Here is a 25,860-nt window from a genome sequence, read left to right on the forward strand (position 1 = left end):
CGGCTTTACAAATTTTCTCTAGCTACAAAATCTGAGATTTTTGCATCTTTGGCATCCTTGCCATAGTTGGTCCTTTCCCTTTTTTTGGGGTGGACTTTGTCCTTTATATACGGGCAGGTTGATTTTGAAAGCGTTGCTCGCACCGAAACGGCCACATATGTGCGTGTGTGGGCCTTACGGTGAGCAATGCGCATTTTAAGACACCATGAAGCACGTGCAGACTTACCGGTAGAGGTGTCAAGAAGAAGGAGGCGGAAAGGGGGGCGGGAAATGGGCATTCCGGGGTGAGGCCGAGACTTGTTCGCATGCGAGTCCACATTTTTAAAATGCTGATCAAGGCACATGTCGGCTCGTTATCTGCGTAACTTTACTTCTGGTCCTGATGAGGAGCAAGTCTTGAGATCCCAAGTTTTAGGATATTTAGCATAACGTTAGGATTCGGGATCAAGAGGGGGGCTTGCAGGATGAAGAGCCAGAACTGGGCAAACTGGTGGATTACTTTGAAAAACTGTTTTTTTCCTCACACGAAACATGTTTCAAAATCCACCTGCACACACGAGTAAAAGCTGCTAGAGCCCTAGCCGAATTCGTGTGTGTGTGTGTGTGTGTGTGTGGGGGGGGTGTACTTTAAATGATACGCGTGTACCTGCAAGCACAATTTAAATTTGCAGTGTCTCTCCGCTCATGCACCAATACATGCATTTATGGGTGCACACAATTTCCTTTTCCTGTTGGTGAGCATGCTCATATAGAGAGGCTTGGAGGAGAAGCTGTCTAATGGAGACCATCTGGACTAAGGTGTTCCTGGTAGGCCTCCCGGCTCATCAAAGTGAAGAAGTGTTTTTGGTAGACTTCACAGCTCACGCTGAGGTAGATCTTAAAAACATACGTGCGCACGTACTTTTGTTTGCGCCATCGGCACAAACAAAAGTACACCGGATTTTATAAGATACGCGCGTAGCCGCGTGTATCTTATAAAATCCGGGGTCGGCGTGTGCAAGGCTGCGCAAAATCGGCAGCCTGCACGCGCCGAGCCACGCAGCCTGCCTCCGTTCCCTCCCTTCCCCTCCCTTCCCCTATCTACCCCACCCCTCGGCCCTACCTAAATCCCCCCCCTATCTTTTGTTGTGTAAGTTACGCCTGCTGGAAGAAGGCGTAACTTGCTCGCACCGCCTCAGCATCCCCCGGCACAGGCCGCAGTGCCGGGGGACTCGGGACCGCCCTCCCGGCCTACCCCCGAACCATCACCACGCCCCCGGACCCGCCCCGGACCGCCTCTGACCCCGGACATGCCCCCTGGACACGCCCCCTCCCGCCCCTTTTACGAAGCCCCGGGATGTACGCGCGTCCCGGGGCTTTGCATGCGCCGGCGGCCTATGCAAAATAGGCGTGCCGGTGCGCGAGTGCCCTGTGCTCGTAAATCCGGCAGGATTTACGCGCGCAGGGCTTTTAAAATCTAGCCCTCATTGAAGAGAGCTGAAGAAGCTGAGAGTTTTGTGTTTTTTAACCTGTTCCTAACAGAAGAGCTAATACACCTTTGCTGGAAGGGCTGAATGTCCTAGTTGCTCCGGTCTGCAATCAGTTAACAGTAGAGCAGAGCCTACTGGACAAGAAAAGTGGTGTATCTAGTTTTGAAGCAAGGAAGTTTGTTTTTTTTTTGTTTTGTTTTTTAAATTCTTGCCCATTGCTTATAATTTTGAGGGAAGAGAATTTTCCCACCCTTCAAGAGGAGCATACTGGACTTTGATTCAGATCAGAGGAGAAGAGTTAAGATGAGGTGCACTATGGACAAAGAAACTGCAGCCCCACAAAGTCCATTTTGGCATGGACTTTGTGTATCATTTTGAGTTTAATTGTTTTATATCCCTGTTCTTATTTCCTGTTCTCTGTAAGACTCACGTTAGTCATTTCAATAGTTGTCTGTAAACCGAAGTGCTTAGTGATTTTGTCTCTAGAACCTCGGTATATAAAAAATATTAAATAAATAAATAAATAAATATTAAGTTGAAGTAAACTATTTGTTGTTGAACACTATGGGCTGTGTTCTTTCAAGGTGACCTTAACTCGTTAAGATCCTTCCTTCTGTGAGTACCCATTGAACTGTGATTGAACAGGTGATCGAGAGTGACTATCAGTGTTTTGAATCTTCCCACTGTAGGAATAGCCCTGGAGGATAAACCTTTTCTCTGCTGGTAGAACCCCAGCATCCCAGTGGTTGTGAATTGTGAGGCATGGCAGAGAGGCAACGAGGTCTGGGACATTAGTGACTTATCCCTGGGAACTGTGTGATCCCTTTATTTAGTTCTCAAACGGCCTCATTTTCTAAAGTATCGCAGGCCTGCGATACTTTAGGTAATGAGGGGCGGGGGGCCGAAACAGGGGGCGGTCCTACGCTAGCCGGCAGCGATCGCACCGCCGCGGTGCGATCGCTGCCGGTTTCGCACCCAATAGCGCCACCATAGAAGGTGTAGCTATTGGGCGCGAAATAGGACACGAAAAGACCCTTACCTTTTCGTCGTCCGCGGCGTCTTCGCGGAGTCGGCCCCGGTGATGCCCCGACCCCTCCTCTTCTGGGGCCAACTCCGCCCCCATCTTGGTATCGCACCCGATAAGGGACTTTTCGCGTGCGATCCGTCTGGTAAATGACCCCCTAAGAGGGTGTTACATGTTTTTATCATCTGATGAATTTGTGATATGATTGTGCCTTTTCACACTGCCTCTATTTTTCCAGTGTTCTGTTAACTCTTTTATGCCTTTCTGAACTGTTAGTCCAGCACAGAATATACAGAGCTCTGCTTCATCGAAATAAAACAAAGTTTTGCACTGCCATAGAAGCTACCAGTGTTGCATCTATCTAGATAGGCGAACTGCTAAGCTGTATAATGCAGATATGGAAACTGGCTGTTTTTTCTTTTTCTTTTCCTTTGGATAGATGCTGGCCTTTTATAACTTTAGTTCTTAATACTTTGAACCCTCTTAAGCTATTGCACATTTTTTGAAAGGAAACATTAGGTTTTCTATCCATGCAGTGATGTAGCTTTTCTCTAATTATTTCCTGGGGAGCAGTGTCATGTTAATTATTTCAGAGGATGTTTAAATGAAGCCGAGTAGGGATGGAAGTGGGTGCAAAAGATTTTAATGTGCCCATAATTTCTAAAGAAATCCTGCTGTGGGTGCGCTCCATTCACGTCTTCCACCCTATTCCAGTTGTTGCTCACATCAGAGGAGCAACTATGTATGTCCAAAAAAAGGGATATTAAGATTTATATTATATTGCAGTGTGCCTGATAATATAGTATGTCTCAAAGAAAAAGGTCAGTCTAAAATCCTGAAAAAAGGGAGATTATTTGGCTTTTCCAAAATGCACAGGGCCTTTCAGCAGCCTCAAACATAAGAAATTAATGTTTTGCCCAGAGCAGAAAATATCTTTTGGCCATAAATTTTTCTAAGTCCCAAATGGAGGCGAATTGAGCCTTCCATATATTAAAAATGTAATACAAAGCCAGGTCTCCTTTTCCCTATTTTTCAGTTTCTATCAATGGTGCTCTTACCTTCCTAATTCTCTTGGCCTGTTACTATGGGGTCAACTTTGATGGGGTGAACCGTGGAGGCCTCTCTTTTCTTCTCTATGCACATCTAAAATACAGCTAAAGTATGTCGTTTTTCCCCACTATAAAATTGTGAAAATCTATCCCTAACTTACTAGCAAGTTACCAAAACATTCATCCACTCTCTTATGACTTCCCACCTAGACTACTGCAACTTGCTTTTGGATAGCCTTCTGCTGAACCATCTTATTCTACTGCAATCCATTTAAAATGCAGCTGCATGACATATCTTTCTTCAGCATCATAATAACCATGATGCCCTTTCTTCTCAAGTTGCTACATTGGCTCCATATCCACTTTCGCATACAGTTCAAGCTTCTGTTCCTCACCCATAAATATGTTCTCCCTGCAGCTCTTCATTACCTGCCTTCTCTTCTATTTCCATACCACTCAGTCTTGTGAACTCCATTCATCGGGCAAGTTTCTCTTCTCTGTGTCTTTCTCCTTCTCCTTCTCCTCCACCGCCAACTCCCTTCTCCGTGCTTTCAACCTTGCCATATGATATTCCTGGAATAGACTTCATGCATTGGTGCGTCATGCTCCCTTTCTGGCCATATTCAAATACAGTTTAAAAACTCATCTTTTTGAAACTGCTTTTAAATGCTATGAACTTGTCTATAATAAATGCACTTCTTAAATATTCTTATTTGTCTTGACTAGATTGTAAGCTCAATGGAGGGACTGTTATGTGTGTCTGTACAGTGCTGCATATGCATGCATAGCACTTTTAAACATCATAGTAGTAGATCACAGGTAAAGCAGATTGTATTTCTATATAGAAGATATTTTAATATAATCAATTAATAAAGCAGAATTTTTTTTCTCAGTATGTCTACTCAACAGTGCTGATTTTGTTTTACTGTGACTGTGTCATAGTGCTATTATAATACTATTGATAAGGATGACTCTGATTGGTCAGAGGTATTCTGTTGAATAATTGTATTCTAGTGCCAAAGCAAGGATAAAAGTTCTAAATACATTTAAAAGAATAGATGAATCGGGTCAGTGCAAGGTTATTAGGCACCACAGGTGACACCTTCAGGCTCCCCGTCCACATCCCACCCATTAACTTTCTATCCCCCACTGTGCAGGGAACCGCCTGCTTTCCATTGGCTATTGAAGAGCGACACCCAAAACATGTGCAGGGCAATCACGGCGGGCGGCCTCCAATGGAGGCCCCCCTTCTCGCTGAAGGAAGACGCGGGGCGGCTGTTGGGCTGCACGTTCCCCGCATACCCCGGCATTGACCGCGAGCATTGAGCGGGCATATGGGGCCTGCAAACCCCAAAATGAGGCTGTGCCCGTCAGGATTACTGCTGCCAACCATGCTCTCCCCTTTTTTTTTTTTTTTTGATAATTCCCCAAAACATGCGAGGCAGACTCGCGCCATTCGCGGAGATCCGGGGACCTGGGGAAGGCCCCCCCTTCTTCCCTACTCTAGCCGTGCAGAAAATACCGGAGGCCGAGGACTGTCCGAGCACGATGCCCACCTCCCTTAAATCAATCTGCACACCACAAGGAGCCATCCCCACTCTCTTTCCCTTCCTTTTAAATACTAGATTTTTTTTTTTTTTTAAATTGGAAAAACTCCCTCCGCTCCCTCCAGTCAATCCACGCCACTAACCATCCGCCCGGGCAGGACTCACCTACGCTCCACCCTGCAGCTGTCCCCCGCCATGAGGGCCCCAATGTTCCGCCCTCCTGTAGGCCGCCTAACGGCCCGCACTGCTCGCAAAAAACATGTGGTACCTCCAATGCTGGACTCCGAGGGATTCCAATGTACGCACTGCGGAGGAAAAGCCTGCCCCCCGATTCCGGCATCGGGAAGGGTCGGGTGCAGGGGCCCGGGAGCTCAAACCGCTCCTCATTGGGTACTACCGCTGCCCGCATGGAACCGGCGGGTGACTGAGCTCTCCCGACGGCGTACTCTCCCTCTGACCTGCTAGGCACTGCCGGCCACAATAAAACTCACCTTTTTTTTGGGCGCGCGCTGGGGGAAAAGGAGGGTCCTGGCTTCCTACTCGGCCCTTTAAAGGGCTGATGACGTCGTCGTCCGGCGACGCCGATGCTCCTCCTGTGCGCTGGCGCCGGGGCATGGCCTAGCCCCACGTCATCGCGCTCTCGTGAGCACAGGGGGCGGGTGGTGGCCCTTTCGCGCGCCGGCGCTATCCCGTCGGCGAGTACCTCTCCTCCCCCCTTTTGCCGGGACACCGTCCTCGGTTGGGGAGGGGGGCGGCGCGTCGGTTATGTGTGGGCTCCGGCCATTCGGGTCAGGCCCACCTCTACATATGTGTATCAGATTGACACAGTTTATAAAATGCTATCGTAGATCTACAAGCAGCCAATGCCATTTGGGGTAGATTTTAAAAGGAGCGTGCACGGTGTACATGTGTGCGCGTGCTACCCGGCGCGCACACATGTACGCCCGATTTTATAACATGCACGTGCAGATGTTATAAGATCGGGGGTTGGCGCGCACAAGGGGGTGCACAATTGTGCACCTTGCGTGCGCTGAGCCTGCACCGAGACACGCTGCCTTCCCCTGTTCCCTTCCCCTACCTCCCCTGCCCTTTCCATCCTACCTTTTCCTTTTTCTTTTTTTTTGTTTCAAAACGTACTTCAGCCCTGGGGCTGAAGTATGTTGCGCGCGCCGGCCCAGTGGTGGCGTGCGATCCCCAGCCCAGCGCCCCCGCCCCGCCCCTTTAATAAAGCCCCGGGACTTACACGCATCCAGGGGCTTTACACACATCGCCGGGCCTTTTTAAAATAGGCCCGGCGCGCGTAACCCTTTTATAATCCAGCCCTTTATGTGTATATATGGTGGCATGCAGAGTTATTTGAAAGTTATGCTCCCTGATTGTAAGATTTTAGGATAGGGACTTATTGTATATGAATTTTATGCAGATAAAAATAGAACTCTTTTCTACTCTAGTCTTATCCCCTCCTCTCCTATCCACTATAGAATAAGAGGAAAATGGTTGGATTAAGGAGCACAGTGGCTCTTCTTTGTTGTACTCTTTCCACTCTAGCCTTACTACTTTCCCTTCCTGTCCCTTGCATACTGCATGGGAAGGGAGGGGCTGGAGCAGAAAGCAGAGGGCTGTTCTCTACTGCTTTATATTGGGGCACTAGTCAAAGTCATTGGAGTTTAGCCATGTATGCTTAAGCATAGTGAAGTCCCTGGTGCCACCCACAAAATTGTTATACTCTGGATGATCACTAGAATATCTAATGGAAGAATTGGCCCTGAGGTATAATATGTTCTGGAAGATTTTTTCTACTGTATCAGCAAAAAAGTAATTTTGTTAAATTTAGCTGTCACTATTATGTAAGCCATTGCAGTGATTGACAATATTTACTGTTTTGTTTACTATCTGAAAAGCATTTTTGCATGCTAAAGTACTATACAATAAATACTGTATGTATTATGACACAAGATGATTCTTTCAGGAAAGAACATCACTGATCATTGCCCTCCTATTGTGTGATGGAGTTGGCTCTGAAAGACTATAAATTCCAGAGCTATACATTCCATTGTAGTTATTTGTGCACTCGAGGTTCATTGAAATGCTTTCTGGAAGTTTGTTGAATGGTTATTCAAATAAAGGTTTATATAAAGGTTATTGGCCCCAGTTGTATGGTATAATTCAGAAAAAGCATATGACAGGATCTTGTACTATATATATATAGAAAATTATTAGGTTGCGCAGTACTATATGTCTTCAGCAACTTAGAAATGTGTTAACTTGTGTTAATGTATTCTGCCCCTGAGGCGACTGTTTTAATGTACTTCCGCCCTGGAGGCGACTGTTCAGTTCCTTGTAAACCGGTGCGATATGTATTCTTTACAGGAACATCGGTATATAAAAATTAAAAATAAATAAAATAAATAAATAGAAATGCTTATATATGTTGCTCTTCCCAGCCGTGTCCGCTCTGTGGCTGGTCCTACTCACCTCTCCCGTTGTCTACCAGCTCCAGGCTCACTCCCTCTGCCGCAGCAGCGAGTTCACGGCGTGGCGTCCCCGGCTCCCCCACTCACCATCTCTAACGCCGGTCTCACAGCGGAGCTCCTGGAGGGGCTCCATGTCTTCCTGCTCCTCGGCCCCGCCCCTAGGCACATGTGCGGCCAACGTCGCTCTACTTAAAGGGCCAAACGTGGGAAACCCAAACCCGGTGCTCCTCGATGACATCACACTCCCCTTGTATAAAAGGGAAGGCCCATTCTCCTGAACGGTGCCTTGGCAATCGGGTTGTACACTCCGGTGTCTCGTTTGCCTTCCTGCGTTCCACTGTCTTGCTCCTGTGTCTCCTGTTCCAGTTCCTTTGTTCCAGTGTCACCTGTTCCAGCGTCTCCTGTGTCTCCTGTTCCAGCGTCTCCTGTGTCTTCTCTTCCTTCGTCTCTCCATTCCTGGTAGTACCCTTCAGACTGATCTCATGGTACTGACCTTTGCCTGTTCTCTGACTACTCTCGATTGCTGCCTGACCTGATCTCTGCTTGGACTCCGACTACTCTTGATCGCCGCCGGGAACTTGACCTTTGCCTGTGACCTGACTACTCTTGATCGCCGCCTGGAACTTGACCTTTGCCTGACCTGACTACGCCCGGATTGACCTCTGTTACCGACCCTGGTTTGGCTGACCATTCTGAACTGATACTCTGGCCTTGATCTTCGCTATACCCACCGACACTCTCTTCTGGCCTCCTGCGACCTCTGCACTTCCCTGTCTGCACACCGACCATGCACCCTTGTTTGTGGTGGCACTCCCTTGAACTTTCTCTCTAGGAGACCCTGCGAGACCCACCTAAGACCAGTCAGCCCGGGTAACCAAGGGCTCAACCTGAGGGAACCCCGGGTTGCTATTGGCGAAGCTCCAGCTAGCCTCTGTCTCCTCCTGTGCTCCGCCTCCTGGTGGCAGGCGCTGTCCGGGTCTGACTGGAGGGCTGTACCAATTCTGCACCAGGCCAAGGGTCCACCTCCAGCGCAATATAACTTTTATCACTGAATAAATTGGAGTATATTTTTTTTCTTTCAAACAAGTTTATATAGAAAGTATGAGGTCCACATTCAGAAACATTCAGATGGATTACTCAATTATCCAGCTAAATTAATATTTGAGCATTTAGCTGTCTAGAATTAAGCTGGTTAAATTAGAGGCATTCCAGGGGGCATAACTGAGAGGAGCTGAATTACCTAGCTAAGTTATCCAGCTAATTCTGATATTCAAAGTTAGCTGGCAAACTTACAGGGTCTTTCATCAAATTGCATTATGGCATTATCACGGGCATTAGGGCCCTAATGCCCGAGATAATGCCATAATGCATGCAATAAATAATAGGGATGTGAATTGTTTTTTGACGATTTAAAACAATCGTCAGATATATTTTAAATCATCAAAAATTGTTAAGAGTCGTGATACAATAGAAATTCCCCCGATTTATCATGAAAAATCGTAAATCGAGGGAAGGGGGAGGGCGGGGAAAACCAGCACTCCAAAAAAAACCCTAAACCCACCCCGACCCTATAAAATGAATCCCTTACCTTCCCCCACCCTCCCGAACCCCCCAAAGCTTTTTACGAGTACCTGGTGGTCCAGTGGGGGCGTGGGGACCGATCTCCCACTCTCGGTACATAGGCGCCATTTTGGCTGCCACTCAAAAATGGCGCCGATGGCCCGATAAAAAAAAAACCCACCCGACCCTTTAAAAATGACCCCTTAGCTTCCCCCACCCTCCCGATCCCCCCAAAACATTTTAAAATTACCTGGTGGTCTAGTGGTGGTCCCGGGAGCAATCTCCCGTTCTCAGGCCATCGGCCGCCACTCATAAAGATGGCGCCGATGGCCCTTTGCCCTTACCATATGACAGGGTATCCGTGCCATTGGCCGGCCCCTGTCACATGGTAGGAGCACTGGCTGGCCGGCGCCATCTTTAAAGATGGCCGCCACCATTGTAAAGATGGCCACCACCATCTTTAAAGATGGCCATCGCTGTATTTAAAGATGGCCGCCGCCATCATAAAGATGGCACTGGCCATCCAGTGCTCCTGGATAGCTGCTATCAAGCTGGGTTAAGAGTGCAATGTACAAATCTCAGCTTTGTGTACCTTTCTTCATTCTAAATCACATAAAATCTTCACTGATCTCTGCTGTGCTGTTCGTACCTCTGACTTGCATATAAAACTGCCCCCCTATACCTCAGCCACCACCAAAACCTCACCCCAAGTTACTAGTTCCCCTTTTACAGTGGTATAAATAGTTTATTTACTTTCTCTCTCTCTCCCACCAGCAGCAGTCCAAAATGTAATAAAAGCCTGCCTGGGCATTACCCTAACCATGCCCCCCCCCCCTTTTTTTTTTTTTAATCATGGGCGCTATTCTTGCAAGCTTTATAGCAAAATGATGAATCTAGGTCAAAGCTGGCTAAATCTGATCATGCCAAAGAGCTGCCATAAAGTTAGCTGGCTTAATTTAAGATAGCTGGCTACATTAAATAGTGTGGTTGCATGATTAAATATCAAGTATCTCCAAAATTAACTGAATCAATTTATCAGGCTAACTCTGCTATCTGGACAGTGACTGAATATGGACCTCTATATTAAAGATTGGTTTTGACAAAATGTAGGGCCCCGCTGATATCACTGGAAAGGTGTGGCCTTGTAGAAAAGTTACGCATTTAGAAAAGGAGAGAGGAGCAAACCCTCAATGCCATAGTGCCCCGATGTGAGGCTGCTCAAGGATCGTTTCCTGTGTCTAGATAAGACAGCGACCACTCGGGGAGTTGTGTTGTTTGAGTTGAAGGTCTAAGGGAGAGAGGTATTTTTTTCAGTTCCCTTTTCCCTTGAGATTTAAGATACTTTCTGTTTGATTTTACTTTTTGAAGTTCAAAAAGATTCTTTATTTTGGATCTTCATTTGAAAGGAACTTTTTCCATCCTTCCTGTTACTGTTTTGTTTGGGAACTTGTTTATTTCCCATCTGATTCAGTCAGTTGAGAGAGAGTCAGTGCCCAAATTCCGAAACTCTTAGAGAAATTAAGGATACTCATGCTGTACCCAGAAGATGCAGAGGAAGTAAGAGACAGGAGAGGAAGTGGTCCCCACAAGTTGCTTACTCATAACATCAGAGAGTCAAGAAGTGAAGGAAAGGAATGAATCGGTGCTACAACATTTCTCGGGTACAATTGATAGGGAACATCTTTTGTACAGAGCTCAGATAGTCCCTAAATTCCAGCTGGAATCACTGGTAGAGGCTCGAAATTTCAGAAAGAAATAAGAGGGACCTCAATAACAGAGAAGAAGGCTCACCTAATTGCTGAATCAATTATTTTATTTCTGGACTGCAGATTTACCAAAAGAAAACATGTATTCCATATCAGATCCATTTTATTGCATAAGAGCTTCAGAAAATACTTTATATTGGAACATCAATCAAATGTCTCCCAGATTTTTTAAATGCACTTCCTCATCGATATACTTAATGCCTTGGGCTCTGGAGGATATGCTGTGATCCCCCCTCCCACTGTACAGGGTTGGAAGAGAGTGGATTTTGAATGTGTATGTGACTTTGACCTGATATCTTTTGAAATTTACCATGTGAATCTTAAAGTATTCCCTAAGTTCAGGGCTACAAAAATATGAAAGGCCCAATCAAAAATGGCAAGCAAAAAAGGCAGCTATGCACATAGACTTCCTGTCCCATCCTCCTCCATCTCTAGGACACCTCACATTGAATATGCCAGTGCTTTTCTCATTGACAAAAAGTAAACACGCTATAACAAAAGGTGTGTATTTTTCACAGCAGGTAAAACTACACATGTTATATCACATACTTTCTAACAAAACACTTGCAATATCCCTCGTATTGAAAAAACTAATGAAAAATATATATCAACGAGGAGAACAATATTTATTTTTGCCCTAACAATGGGAAGTTAGAATCATAAAGGTTTGTGCTCAATTCAAACTAATCCACAGACTCTTGCCCGCAATGGGCTTCAACCAATATTATATATAAGAGCACTTGATTTACGTCATATACTCTTCCCATTTATACTACCGTCAAACATCTTTATTGTACTACTGCACATAAAAACTATTTGAAAAATGTTTCTTTATTATATTTATTATACTTATACTATAGCATATTATTCTGAAAACTCAACAGTTCACATTCTTTTTCTTTTCTCTTCTCAAACATTTTCAAACAAGTGCTCCAACTATTACTAAGAACATAAAAACATAAGAAATTGTCATGCTGGAACATACCAAGGGCCATCAAGCCCAGCACCATGTTTCCAACAGAGGCCAAACCAGGCCACAAGAACCTGGCAAATACCCAAACACTAAGCATAGCAGAGGCCATTCCCTAAGTCAACTTGATTAATAGCAGTTAATGGAAAGAAGCTATTTTAGCCAAAAGATCTTCATTCAAAAAATGGAAGAAGAATCAAACAGAAGAAAATAGGATAATGCATAAACGTTGCCAAGTTAAACGTAAGACAAGCTAAGAGAGAATTTGAAAAGAAGTTGGCCATAGAGGCAAAAACTCACAGTAAAAACTTTTTAAAATATATCCAAAGCAGAAAGCCTGTGAGGGAGTCAGTTGGATCGTTAGATGATCGAGGGGTTAAAGGGGCACTTAGAGAAGATAAGGCCATCGCGGAAAGATTAAATGATTTTTTGCTTCGGTGTTTACTGAAGAGGATGTTGGTGAGGTACCCGTACTGGAGAAGGTTTTCATGGATAATGATTCAGATGGACTGAATCAAATCACGGTGAACCTAGAAGATGTGGTAGGCCTGATTGACAAACTGAAGAGTAGTAAATCACCTGGACCGGATGGTATATACCCCAGAGTTCTGAAGGAACTAAAAAAATGAAATTTCAGACCTATTAGTAAAAATTTGTAACCTATCATTAAAATCATCCATTGTACCTGAAGACTGGAGGGTGGCTAATGTAACCCCAATATCTAAAAAGGGCTCCAGGGGCGATCTGAGAAACTACAGACAGGTTAGCCTGACTTCAGTGCCAGGAAAAATAGTAGAAAGTGCTCTAAACATCAAAATCACAGAACATATAGAAAGACATGGTTTAATGGAACAAAGTCAGCATGGCTTTACGCAGGGCAAGTCTTGCCTCACAAATCTGCTTCACTTTTTTGAAGGAGTTAATTAACATGTGGATAAAGGTCAACCGGTAGATATAGTATACTTGGATTTTCAGAAGGTGTTTGACAAAGTTCCTCATGAGAGGCTTTTAGGAAAAGTAAAAAGTCATTGGACAGGTGGCAATGTCCTTTCGTGGATTGCAAACTGGCTAAAAGACAGGAAACAGAGAGTAGGATTAAATGGACAATTTTCTCAGTGGAAGGGAGTGGGCAGTGGAGTGCCTCAGGGATCTGTATTGGGACCCTTACTTTTCAATATATTTATAAATGATCTGGAAATAAATACAATGAGTGAGATAATCAAATTTGCAGATGATACAAAATTGTTCAGAGTAGTTAAATCATAAGCAGATTGTGATAAATTGCAGGAAGACCTTGTGAGACTGGAAAATTGGGCATCAAAATGGCAGATGAAATTTAATGTGAATAAGTGCAAGGTGATGCATATAGGGAAAAATAACCCATGCTATAGTTACACAATGTTAGGTTCCATATTAGGTGCTACAATCCAAGAAAGAGATCTAGGCGTCATAGTGGATAACACATTGAAATCCTCGGTTCAGTGTGCTGCGGCAGTCAAAAAAGCAAACAGAATGTTGGAAATTATTAGAAAGGGAATGGTGAATAAAACGGAAAATGTCATAATGCCTCTGTATCGCTCCATGGTAAGACTGCACCTTGAATACTGTGTACAGTTCTGGTCGCCGCATCTCAGAAAAGATATAATTGCGATAGAGAAGGTACAGAGAAGGGCTACCAAAATGATAAGGGGAATGGAACAGCTCCCCTATGAGGAAAGACTAAAGAGGTTAGGACTTTTCAGCTTGGAGAAGAGACGGCTGAGGGGGGATATGATAGAGGTGTTTAAAATCATGAGAGGTCTAGAACGGGTAGATGTGAATCGGTTATTTACTCTTTCGGATAATAGAAAGACTAGGGGGCACTCCATGAAGTTAGCATGTGGCACATTTAAAACTAATCGGAGAAAATTCTTTTTCACTCAACACACAATTAAACTCTGGAATTTGTTGCCAGAGGATGTGGTTAGTTCAGTTAGTGTAGCTGTGTTTAAAAAAGGATTGAATAAGTTCTTGGAGGAGAAGTCCATTACCTGCTATTAATTAAGTTGACTTAGAAAATAGCCACTGCTATTACTAGCAATGGTAACATGGAATAGACTTAGTTTTTGGGTACTTGCCAGGTTCTTGTGGCCTGGATTGGGCACTGTTGGAAACAGGATGCTGGGCTTGATGGACCCTTGGTCTGACCCAGTATGGCATGTTCTTATGTTCTTATGACTTCTGCTCCAAAAACGTATCCAAACCTTTTTTAAACCCAGCTACACTAACTGCACTAACCACATCCTCTGGCAACAAATTCCAAAGCTTTATTGTGCGTTGAGTGAAAAAGACGTTTCTCCAATTAGTCTTAAATGTGCTACTTGCTAACTTAATGGAGTACCCCCTAGTCCTTCTATTATCTGGAAGTGTAAATAACCTATTCACGTCTATTCGTTCAAGACCTTTCATTATTTTAAAGACCTCTATCATATCCCCCCTCAGCCATCTCTTCTCCAAGCTGAACAGCCCTAACCTCTTCATCCTTTCCTCATAGTGGAGCTGTTCCATCCCTTTTATCATTTTGGTCGCCCTTCTCTGTTCCTTCTCCATTGCAACAATATCTTTTTTGAGATGCGGTGACCAGAATTGTACACAATATTCAAGGAACGGTCTCACCATGGAGCGATACAGAGGCATTATGACATTTTCCTTTTTGTTAACCATTCCATTCTTAAATATTCCTAACATTCGGTTTGGTTTTTTGACTGCTGCAGCACACTGAGCTGACAATTTCAAAGTACTATCCACTATGATGCCTAGATCTTTTTCCTGTGTGGTAGCTCCTAATATGGAACCTAACATCGTGAAGCTACAGTAGGGGTTATTTTTCTCTATATGAAACACCTTGCACTTGTCTACATTAAATTTCAGCTGCCATTTGGATGCCCAGTCTTCCAGTCTCAGAAGGTCCTCCTGCAATGTATCACAATCCGCTTGTGATTTAACTACTCTGAATAATTTGTATCATCTGCAATTTTGATAACCTCACTTGTTATATTCCTTTCCAGATCATTTATATATATATTGAAAAGCACCGGTCCAAGTACAGATCCCTGAGGCACTCCACTGTTTACTTTTTTCCACTGAGAAAATTGACCATTTAATCCTACTCTCTGTTTCCTGTCTTTTAATCAGTTTGTAATCCATTAATGGACATCGCCTCCTATCCCATGACTCCTACAGATCTCCCAAAATTGAGCCTGGGTGACCGGTAAAGTATGTCTAGAGTTGGTAGCTATTATATATTATGAAACATTGTTAGAATTTGGTCAGAGAATTGGAAAGTTTTAATTTTTAATTTTGTGTTTTGTTGTGTGTTTTGTCACAGAGAAAAGTAGTTCCCTTGAAGAAGGCATTTGCCGAAACATTGTCAATGTCGGGAGATCTGTGGGAGTAATTGTTGGAGTACTTGTTTGAAAATTTATGAGAAGAAGAAAGAAAAAGAAAGGGAACTTTTGAGTTTCAGAATAATAAGCTATAAGATAAGTATAATAAATATAATAAAAATTTTTAAATTGTTTTTCTGTGCAGTAGGACAATAAAGATGTTTGTAGGTAGTATGTAGGCAGGCCTGTGGCCAGCTTCACTCACCCTCGATGCCCGGGTCCCGGACCTGGCCCATCTTCCCTGGCAGCGGTAGGCAGCTGCCTATGTGCTCGTGCCCTTCCTGTGCTCCCAGGCCCCTCATGTATTGCTGCGGTCTCCTCCAGTCCCGGCTGGATCTTCCCACATGCATCATGGGGAGACGCCGACACCTCTTAGTTTTTGGCCTGTCTGCCTTAGGTGCGTGCGAGCGTGCCTTCCCTGGCTTTAAAGGGACCATGGCGGGAAAGTCTCCCATGGCCCCGGATGATAAGATCATTCAGCCTCTGCATATAAGGCAGTCCCTGCAACTTAGACTTCACCTTGGCAACAGGTCTCCACACTTCCTGTCATGTGCTTCGTTGCTGTTTGTTCGTTCCAGTTCTTGTTCCAGTACCTGTTCCTGCGCCAGTACTTGTTCCAGCTTCCTGTTCCTTCTACCCTGCAGATGGATCTCCCTGGCTTTGACCCTTGCTCGTAACTGACCTTGTCTCCAGCCGCCTGCCCTGACTTTTGCTTGAACCTGACCTTGTCTCCAGCCGCCTGCCCTGACTTTTGCTTGAACCTGACCTTGTCTCCAGCCACCTGCCCTGACTTCTGCTTGAACCTGATCTAGTCTTCAGCTGCCTGTCCTGACCCTCGCTTGAACTTGGCCTTGTCTTAGGCTTCTGCCTGACTTGCCTTCTGGACTTAACCTTGTTCCTAACCATGCTGTCTGCTTTAGTCTGTCCGGACTTTGGAACCCAGCCTTGTCTTCAGCTCAGCCTGACTTGCAGCCTGGACTTGATCTCATCTCCAACCGCATTGCCTCTGTTCCAGTTAGTCTGGACTTTGGATCAGGCCTCTCCCTTTGAATCCTGCGTCTCCACTCCTTCCTGGCATCCTGCCTTGGGCACTCTCTCTGGGATCAACCACGTGGTGGCCCACCTAAGTCTATCCTGCCCCCGGTACCCAAGGGCTCAACCTGTGGGGAATGAGGGCTGGTATTGGCGAAGCTCCAGTTGGCATCCACTTTTTGTTTGGCCTTACCTCCCGACAGTGGGACCTTTCGGCCTTCTTTCATCTACCTTCAAATGATGCCATCTGCTAGAGACATACATGAGTCAATTAACTTTGGAATGCCTTCCTCAATGGATGGCACCATTTTGGTGTATGACAGTTCAATTAACTGCCATATATCAAATGACATACTCTAGTGCTTCCCCAGTGGAGTGCATCATTTGAAGATAGAAGAAAGAAGACCAAGAAGAAGAGAACCACTGAGGCCTGTACCTGGCCCTGGGCTGAGATCCCCAGCATCAGGCTTGGGCTTGGGCCAAGGCCCAGGCTTTGAGACTTGGCCTCTGGGCTGGGCCCTGGCATTGGGCCTGAGCCTGGGCCAAGGACCAAGCATCAGGACTCAGCCTCTGGGTTAGGCCTGGTGTCAGGCCTGGGCCCAGCCAAGGCCCAGGCATTAAAACCCAGTCTCTGGATCAGACCCCAGCATTGGACCTGGGACTAGTACAAGGCTCAGGCATTAGGACCCAGCCTCCAGACTGGGCCCTGGTTTGGGGTCTGGGCCTGGGTTCTAGCCTAAGCTGAGGCCCAGGCATCAGGATCTAGCATTCTGACCAGGCCCCAGAGTTGAGCCTGTATCAGTCCTTGGTCTAGGCTCTGGCATCAGGACTAGGCATCCAAACCTGGGACTTGCACATGGCCTAGGCCTCCTTGTTGGATTCCCCCCAGAATGGGTAAGTGTTGACTGGGGAGAATTCTGGCCGCAGGTGGGAGAGATGGGTATTGGAGACGTTAGGCTTCAGGAGGATCTATTTCTATCTTTTCTGTTTCTTTTGTTTTTTTTTTTAAACAAAATAAACATTAAGCAAAATAAAATTTGTGGGTAAAAACTCCCCAAAAATGAAACTGAAAACAATTTTTACTTCTTCCCAGCCCTAGCTATTCATGCTCTTTTGCCTTGCTGTTTCCACTCCATACTTAAACTTTATCAACCAGTTGAGCTGTTAAGATCTTCTTCACCAAATTTATTGTCTGTTAGGGGTATGCAGGTATAAAAAATGTGTTTTCATTTTTTGGTTCATTTTCGGAAGGTTATTCACATGAATTTTGGTTTGTGGAATATTTCATTCATATGAAAAATAACGAATCAAACAGTAAAAAAACAATGAATATAAGAAAATGGGACCTTCCATGGCCTCCTGTCCCCACCACCCATCCCTCCCACCTGGAAAAATGACGGGGCCTGGATCCTTGCAACCCTCACTTACCCAAATTTTGGATCTGCTGGGCCAAAGCTGTGACTTGGCCTAGGCTGAGATAGGTTACCATAAACTTTGACCTTGGTCTACGTAAGGCTGATACCTCAGCCTTGGCCTAGGCCAGAGTCCAGACCCTGGTTGAATGCCAGGGTCTGGACCTGGACCCAGGCCTGACACCGGGGCCCAGTCCAGAGGTCAGGTCCTGATGCTCGGGCCTCAGCCTAGGTCTGAGCCTAGCCGAAGCCCAATGCCACAACCCTACCCAAAGGCCTGGCTCAATGCCAGATCCTTGGCCCGGACCCAGGCCCAAAGCCTGATGCCAGGACCTGGCTTGAAGGCCTGTTCCTGATACTATGGCCTCAGTCTAGGGTCAGGCTCAGGCCCAGAGCCGATGTCTCTCAGTTCTGATGATGGTGTTCTCTAATTTTTTTTGTAAACTGCTGCCATCAACTGGGGTCACACTAGAGTTAACTTTTAGGTAAAAAGTACCAATACTCAGATGCAGGGTAATCCTTAGGGGGAAGGTTGAGGGAAATCAGAACAATCGGCTACTGCCTCCCCTGTCATAGTAGCCCCATTCCCTGCAACTGGCTGTAAGGTTCAGTTACATCATGATCTTCTCCTCCTACCTTCATCCTCCCTCCCACTTGCAGGCGGTATAAGAGAGCAGTATCTTTATCTGCTGGTGCTTCTTGTGCCACCATCATGGCATGGGAAAAGCACCAGTGGGTGAAGGATGCTAAGAAATAGAGAGGGGCACCATTGGTAATTTTCTTTTTTTCCCCCTGCCTCCCCAAATGGTGTTTTTTTCTCTTTTTCACCTTTCTCTCCCCTACTCAGGCTTTCCTCAGATTTATATTTAGGAAATTTTATTGCTATTATGAAATTTGTACATGATTCCAAAGTAATACATAATGTTGATAAAAGGTGAATAGGAGTATATTACCATCCACTTAGACAAAATGGTCAGACAGATGATGAAATGCTAAGAGAGATCAGGGAAGTTAACCAATTTGGCAGTGCAGTAATAATAGGAGATTTCAATTACCCCAATATTGGCTGGGCAAATGTAACATCAGAATATGCTAGAGACATAAAGTCCTTGGATGGAACAAACGACTGCTTCATGGAGCAATTGGTTCAGGAACAAACGAGAGAGGGAGCTATTTTAGATTTAATAGTGGAATGCAGGATTTGGTGAGAGAGGTGATGGTGTTGGGTCACTTGGCAATAGCGATGATAACATGATCAAATTTAAACTAATAACTAGAAGGGGGACAATAAGTAAATCTTTAGCTCTAACACTAAATTTTCAAAAGGGAAACTTTGATAAAATGAGGAAAATAGTTAGAAAAAAACTGAAAGGTGCAGCTGCAAAGATTAAAAGTTTTCAACAGGCATGGACATTATTTAAAAATATAATCTTAGACAAGCAGTCCAGATGTATTCCACGCATTAAGAAAGGTGGAAGGAAGGCAAAATGATTACTGGCATGGTTAAAAGGTGAGGTGAAAGAGGCTATTTTAGCCAAAAAAAAATCCTTCAAAAATTGGAAGAAGGATCCATCTGAAGAAAATAGGAAAAAGCATAAGCATTGTCAAGTTAAGTGTAAAACATTGCTAAAACAGGTGAAAGGAGAATTTGAAATGAAGTTGGCTGTAAAGGCAAAAACTCATAATAAAAACTTTTAAAAATATATCTGAAGCAAGAAACCAGTGAAGGAGTCACCTGGACCATTAGATGACCGAGGGGTTAAAGGGGCTCTTAGGGAAGATAAGGCCATTGCAGAAAGACTAAATTAATTCTTTGCTTCTGTGTTTATTAATGAGGATGTTGGGGAGATACCAGTTCTGGAAATGGTTTTCAAGAGTGATGAGTCAGATGAACTGAACCAAATCACTGTGAACCTGGAAGGTGTAGTAGGCCAAATTGACAAACTAAAGAGTAGCAAATCACCTGGACTGGATGGTATACATCCTAGGGTTCTGAAGGAACTAAACAATGACATTTCTAATCTATTAGATAAAATTTCTAACCTATCATTAAAATCGTCCATTGTTCCTAAAGACTGGAGGGTGGCCAATGTAACTCCAATATTTAAAAAGGGCTCCAGGGGTGATCTGGAAAACTATAGACCAGTGAGCCTGACTTCAGTGCCAGGAAAAATAGTGGAAACTATTCTAAAGATCAAAATCACAGAACATATAGAAAGACATGGTTTAATGGAACACAGTCATCATGGATTTACCCAAGGGAAGTCTTGCCTCAGAAATCTGATTCATTTTTTTGAAAGGGTTGGTAAACATGTGGATAGAGGTGAATTGGTAGATGTAGTATATTTGGATTTTCAGAAGGCATTTGACAAAGTCCCTCATGAGAGGCTTCTAAGAAAACTAAAAAGTAAAGCAATAGGAGGCAATGTCCTTTCGTGGCTTACAAACTGGTTAAAAGGCAGGAAACAGAGAGTAGGATTAAATGGTCAATGTTCTCAGTGGAAAAGGGTAAATAGTAGAGTGCCTCAGGGATCTGTACTTGGACTGGGGCTTTTCAATATATTTATAAATGATCTGGAAAGGAATACGATGAGTGAGGTTATCAAATTTACAGATGATACAAAATTATTCAGCAAAGTTAAATCACAAGCGGATTGTGATACATTGCAAGAGGATCTTGGGAGACTGGAAAATTGGGCATCCAAATGACAGATGAAATTTAATGTGGGCAAGATCAATGTGTTGCATATAGGGAAAAATATCCCTTGCAGTAGTTACACAATATTAAGTTCCCTATTAGGAGTTGCCACCCAGGAAAATAGATCTAGGCATCATAGTGGATAATACTTTGAAATTGTCGGCTCAGTGTGCTGCAACAGTCATAAAAGCTGACAATGTTAGCAATTATTAGGAAGGGAATGGTGAATAAAACGGAAAATGTGATAATGCCTCTGTATCGCTCCATGGTGAGACCTTTCCTTGAATATTGTGTACAATTCTTGTCGCTGCATCTCAAAAAAGATATAGTTGCAATGGAGAAGGTACAGAGAAGGGTGACCAAAATGAGAAAAGGGATGGAACAGCTCCCCTATGAGGAAAGGTTGAAGAGGTTAGGGCTGTTCAGCTTGGAGAAGAGATGGCTGAGGGGGGATATCATAGAGGTCTTTAAAATCATGAGAGGTCTTGAACGAGTAGATGTGAATCAGTTATTTACACTTTCGGATAATAGAAGGACTAGGGGGCACACCTTGAAGTTAGCAAGTAGCACATTTAAGACTAACCGGAGAAAATTCTTTTTCACTCAATGCACAATTAAGCTCTGGAATTTGTTGCCAGTGGATGTGGTTAGTGCAGTTAATGTAGCTGGGTTTAAAAAAGGTTTGGATACGTTTTTGGAGCAGAAGTCCATTAACTGCTATTAATCAAGTTGACTTAGGGAATGGCCTCTGCTATTACTGGCATCAGTACCATGGGATCTTCTTAGTGTTTGGGTACTTGTCAGGTTCTTGTGGCCTGGTTTGGCCTCTGTTTGAAACAGGATGCTGGGCTTGATGGACCCTTGGTCTGATCCAGCATGGCAATTTCTTATGTTCTTATGTTCTTAATAAAGAAGAAAAATTCATTATAGTGCTAACAGCAGTATTTAAACCTACAGGGACAGAATGGTTAATAGTATCGACAATTACCAGATTCTGGTGCCCTCTGATTCCTGAGCCCTTCTCTCCCAGACAGCAACCTACAGAGATCAGGAGGAGAGGAGGAGGCTGGTGCAGACAAAACAGAGTGGAGAAGCACTGTTCTGTTCCCTAATCCATCCTCTCTTCTCTTGTCATTTCACAGGGCCTGAAACAAAAGGAAAAAAAGTGGTGCTGGTAGATACTGTCAAATTGTTCGGGGCAGGAAGATTGGAACCTACAACTGTAGTATTCAGAGCTAGAGGATTTGACAGCAAAGCCACAGGGACTCTAAAACAGCAAAGATCTCCTGGTAAAGTTCAAGAAAAGAAAAGATAGGGAGACTCGCCCAGGTAGACTCCCTATTGGCCCAGCAGTAGGTGTGCCCCCCCCCCCCCCCCCAATAGACTGCAGTACATAAGGAAGTCCTATCTGCCACACCTTTACTAGTCCAACAGCTCAACCGGTGTCTGCTCTGAAGAAGTGCTATTGATTCGGCTGTTGGTCTCTGACCTTTTTTTTGTCCTTGGCCCAGTCTGTGCCTCAGTTCTCACCCTCATGTAGTCCCTGTTTCTGGATCCTGCTCTTACCTGTTCCTGTTTCAATCCTGTACTTCAGTCCAGGCTAGTTTCTACGGTCATCAGAAGTCTGGTGGCTGCCTGACCCATGGGCTCAACCTGTGGGCAATGGTGGCTGCCACAAGGTGAAGATGTGCTAGCCTGTCCAGGCCTCTTCAGGGCAGCACAGACTGTGACACAAATATGGGCAATGAAAAGCCCTTGTTAAGTTGTAAAGCAGTGAAAATGATCTTTGAGTTAAGATGAGTGCACAGAATTTTTCTAATACTTTTAAATTTCAAGTGACCTTCAGATTTTCCTGATGTAGTTATCTTACACTGCAAGGGTGATGTCTGCATACGCAAATTTCTTTGATGCAGTTTGAGGCATATTGCAGGAATACAAATGAAATAGCACCAAGGCCAGAACAGATTCCATGGCAGATCATTGTTGTTTATTTAATGTATTTATTTATTATAAGGATTTATTAGTTGTTCTTCTACCATAGTTCTCAGAACAAGATACTGGATTATTGGGTGGTCCATATATGTATGATAAAAGTTACATTTAATAAGTACAATTACATTTAATAAAGAACTGAATGGGTACAGTGTGGCAGTTATGTAACATGTGGAAACATATGCAGCATACTAGAAGCAATATTGCTCAGGGTGGAGTCTGGAAGAATAGGCTTAGTTAAAGAGCCAGGTTTTGACCAAGTGGTGGAATATCAATATATGTTAATTGTGCCTCTGGCCTTTGTTGGGAGAGAATTCCAGACCCTGGAGAGGAAGAGGGGAAAGACACACTTGCTGGTTCAGGTGAGCCTGGAGTCTTTGGAACCAGGGAGCCACAGAAGCAGATCTTAGCCTGCCAGTGGCTTGGGGGGGGGGGGGGGGGGGCAGGCAATCTCTTAGATAGTTAGGGCCTAGTTCTTTTTGTGATTTGAAGGTTATACATAGGGCTTTGAATTGGGCCCAGTAGGGAACTGGAATCCAGTGGAGGTCTTGAAATATTGGAGTAATGTGCTCCCTGTAGTTGCACCCATGGAGGAATTTTTGCCAGAGACCCATGTACAGTGTACTGTAGTAGTCCAGTCAGGAAAAGACAAATGATGTAAATTGTACATATACAATATTGATCTCCAAGTCACACACAAAAGGTTTTGCTGCTCAACTTTTGAGAATTACAAAAGTAGATCCTATCAAAAATAACTTCAGTTTGTTAATACAGTTGACATAAAACTGAGATAAAGGACCTTAATGTTATGAACTCAAAGTTAAATAATATCAGGACTCTTGCAAACTATTAGTCCTAGTCATCTATCCTGTTATGTCCTTAATCTATTTTTTTGTGTTATTTTTTATGATAATAAAAATATTAGTTCATGATTCTATCCCACACAAGCAACAATAAGACAAATTAAATCAATTCCCATAAGACTTAATTTAAATCCAATCCTGATATGAATCCATGTTTTGAGTGGCTTCTCTGTATCAGGGATCAAAACTGTAGTGTATAGTCAGCCAGAACTAGCGTCAAGAGTTGAAGAAAGACATAAACATTCTTTTTAAATTAGGAAGTAAGTGTTACCAAGCAAACATATCTCACTAAGTAAAGATTTACCGATTAGTGCCCTGGAGATCCCAACTGAAAATTATGTTAAAGGTATAAGGACATGCCCAAAAATATAAAAATATCTAAAATGACAAAACTCCCAGGGGCGGATTGGCCTATTGGGGGATCGGGCATCCCCCAGTGGGCCAGTCACTCCCATCACGTGATTTTTTTTTTTTTTTTAAACTTCCCAGCCAAAGACAAGAAGAGGGCGCTGCGGCCTGAAGAGAAACCTGCGGGCAGGGCCGGTGGAAGCACTAGGCCTGGGGTGCCGTGAGCAGCGGTATCCCGAGGGGAGCCAATGCCCCCGGGTGCAGGGAGGCTCATGCGGCGCTCCGACAGGCAGATCGGCAATGCCGTGGTGAGGCTCACATCACCACGGCCTGAAGAAAAAGATCGTGTTTAAACGTGCCGATGCTCCTCCTACTTCCTGCCTGTGCGGCCCTGGAAGTAAACGTTGCCGGAGCCGCGTGGGCAGGAAGGAGGAGGAGCATCAGTGCATGCAGAAGAGGAGCAGCGCTTACGGGCCAAATCCCAAGTCGCAGCGGCCCAAGAAGAGGAAGAAGCCCGGTAGCAGGGCCACCGCAGAGCCCATCCTGCGATGACCCGCGAAGAGGAGGCCCAGAGGTGAGAGAGAGGCTGAGGGTCTGTAGAGTGTGTGTGTGTATGCGATGAGTTGAGAGATTGTGTGTGAGAGTGAGGACCTGCATGTTTGCAGAGACAGCATGTGAGAGCCTCTGTGTGTGTGTGTGAGAAAGACAGCATGTGACAGTGAGAGCCTGTGCTTGAGCAAGACAGCATGTGGGAGTGAGAGAGAGCCTGTGTGTGTGTGTATGAGAGAGAAAGCATGTGAGAATGAGAACCTGACTGTGTGTTTGAGGGAAGAAGATAGATGGAGAGAAAAGAAATAGAAAAAAAGACAATATGAAAGTAACTGGCAAAAAAATAAGAAAGGGAAGGTGGAAAAAAAAAGCCTGTGACCAACCAATTAGAAAACTAAGATCAGACAGTAAAGGTAAAAAAAAATAAATTACTTTTTAGTGATTGGCACATGTAATCTTTGGGAATGTGCAAGAATAGCACTTTCTCTATGCGGATCTCACAATGTACGAGATCAGCATGGAGAAAGTGGAAGCCCACGGGGCCTGCACAGAGGAGGCAGCAGAATGGGCTTCAGTGTCAATAGCAGTAATCGGCACCTCCCCAATAGCCATGTGGCAGCAGAGGAATGAGAGAGGCTCTGAGGTTGCTGGCAAAAGAGAGGGGGGTCTGCCTTTAGTGTGTGCATGTGTATGAATGGGACTCTGCCTGGGGGTGTATGTGTGTGAGAATGAATGTGTGCATGTCTGGGGAATGGGAAGGGAGTGGTGTGAAAATGAATGGGAGCCTGTCTGAGGGTCAGTGTGTGTGTGTGAAAATGACTGGGAGCTTGCCTGGGTTTGTGTGTTTGTGTGTATGTGAGGAAGCCAGTCAGTGTGAGAGCATGAGTGTGTATGAGAAAATCCAAGGGAGTAAGAGTTTGTGTGTGGAGGGGGAGAGAGTGTCTTAGAGTTGAGAGTGTGTCAGTGTCAGTGAGAGCGAGAGGTTATGGTGGATATAAGAACATGAATGTGTATGTATGTGACAGTGTATGTGTGAGAGAGAATGGACATGTGAGTATGTGTGAAAGAGAGAGGATAACATCCTAATCCTCGACAATATCAGGGTGACTGGAAATCAAGAGCTCCCACAGAAGGGGACAGCAGGGGCTTTTTTAAATCCTTATTAGTTTTAATTATTGAATATTATTTGATGTCTGCTCTTTTTGAAATATTTTATTGGTGTTATATACAAATTTTTGAAAATTTCCCTGAGTTAAATTACTGGAGGTTCTATTCATCAGCAGTTTTGAATTATATATTTTTAGTATGATTTTCCTATTGTGATGTTTTATATTTCTTGATTTTATTATTTGATGTTTTATGAGGAATGATGGTATTTTCTATTTTTCCATTGCTGCATTACTTACAGTCTAACTTCTTGTGATTTCCAGTTCAGTTTGTCTGTGCATTTCTGTGCATATTTTATGGTCCCTTTATTCTGCATTTGGTGACTCACCAAATTGTATGTGTAATTGGGTATCCATTGGCCAGTATGGAGAAAAATCCCCCGGGCCACTATTTTCCCACAATCTGCCTGGGAACTCCTCTCAATTTCCTGATTTAATCCATGAGGAGACACTGCATTTAATGTGAATATCCAATATTATTCTTATTGACTTAAATAAAACAAATAATCTTCCCCT

The sequence above is a fragment of the Rhinatrema bivittatum genome, chromosome 2, assembly GCF_901001135.1.
Source record: "Rhinatrema bivittatum chromosome 2, aRhiBiv1.1, whole genome shotgun sequence".
Classification (NCBI taxonomy): Eukaryota; Metazoa; Chordata; class Amphibia; order Gymnophiona; family Rhinatrematidae; genus Rhinatrema; species Rhinatrema bivittatum.